Genomic DNA, 1,677 nt, shown 5'->3' with positions numbered 1-1,677 from the left:
ACAGCGAGTAACGGAAAGGGAGTGTGACATGTGCGCACAAATAAAATAATTTATTTTAACATGTTTAGAAGTTATTTAAAACCTTCTAAGTCATGTCAAGTATGATTGGATAAACTGTCTTTAAAAATATGAAATGTTTATGAACATGCATGCCCACTAAGTACTTTAGTACTTAGCCCAAAAATACTTTCAAATGTTTTCAGGTTGGCTGGCTGGTGCTGACGGGGCGGAGCTGAGGCTAGGGTTCAACTTCCTATTAAGACTTCCGCTGTAGCACTCAATAATATCTAGTCTTTTGTTTTCCCTAACTTGAGACTTTCATATTAAATTTCAAATGAAATCCCTGATTAAGTTTAGACTCTAAACTCCTAGATTTATGCTAATGAATGTTGGTTGTCAGAAGCATGAAACAAAGCTTGTGATCCAAAGGGGACTAGCCCGACTTGTCTTATTCGGGTTTTAACAAGGTTGTTCCTTGTTTATTTCTATGAATTAGTTGTACCTCGATTATATTTTTTCATTCAAGAATTGGGGTGTGACAGTTATGAGTTAAAGGTTCTCGTAGTTTATGAAGGCTACATGTTGTTGGTTCTACAAGGATGTGACTAACCATGCATTCATTCACTCGTATACAACATGTAAATCATGATTTCTGCGAGCGTGATTCATGTCGACAAGAGTAGCAACTGAGGTCGAATGTTACCTTGGTATATAGCGTGCTTTGGTCGGGTAAAGAACGATAGTCTCTCTCTCGCTTCTTCGAGCGTCGAGGTGCAAACTGGAGAATGATATGGATGGTGTTCTTAAGTCGAAACAGGTGGAAAGAAACATGGCGAAGGGTGGGAATAAAAACCGAGTCTTACCTTGTACGTGGGCAGCAAGAATCTCGCTCTACTCCCCTCCGTGCAAGGCGTCGAGAGAGATGAAGCTTCCTGCTGTTGCTGCTGAAGTTTCTAAGTACTGAATGGAGGAAGAGGTGGCTCGAGGATTGAAAAGTGAAGTTATACTAGGAGAGCTCGGTTGATATGCACTTGAGTGCTAAAGGGAGGGCATGGTTGTAGTGTGGCTGATGGACAGCCTAGGTGTACTTGGGCATGGCTGGAGCTGCATGGCGTGGAGAGGGGTGCAGCAGGTGGGTATTGCATGCCCTATTTTCCCCTTTTCTCTCCCTTCGTTTCCTTTGTGCAGATGGCAGGTGGGTAGGTGGATAGGGGTGTAAGGTGTAAGGTGGATTGTAAAGGTGGAAAAAGGTGTGATGTGATTTAAAATATGTGATCTAAATAAAATCCTTCAGTGTTGGTTGCTCTGTATTTGTAATGTCGTTCATTCGCAGTCAAAAAAATTGGTCGCTCTAATAATATGTTTTTCGATATCTAGTTTGTATTGTTATATCGATAGATTGCTAAATTAAATCCATAGATTTAATTCGTTCGTCGTCCTAATACTTAAATTAAATCCGTAGATTTAACTAGCTTCAAAGTCGGAAGTAATCCACAACTTAAGTAACAATATGGATAAAAGAAATAAACTCCATCTTGATTAATAAATAACACAATTTCGCTAAGTCGGTTATAACTTTAAATAATAATTATTCATCGACTCAATGATTCACGTCGCGGTCTTAAACACGCGAAAATAAATAAATGCATACTGCTAGTGTAGTGACTCTGTCTCCAA

Source organism: Salvia miltiorrhiza, chromosome 7, assembly GCF_028751815.1.
Source record: "Salvia miltiorrhiza cultivar Shanhuang (shh) chromosome 7, IMPLAD_Smil_shh, whole genome shotgun sequence".
Lineage (NCBI taxonomy): Eukaryota > Viridiplantae > Streptophyta > Magnoliopsida > Lamiales > Lamiaceae > Salvia > Salvia miltiorrhiza.
The sequence above is the reverse complement of the archived record's forward strand: the minus strand, read 5'-3'. Positions refer to the sequence as shown.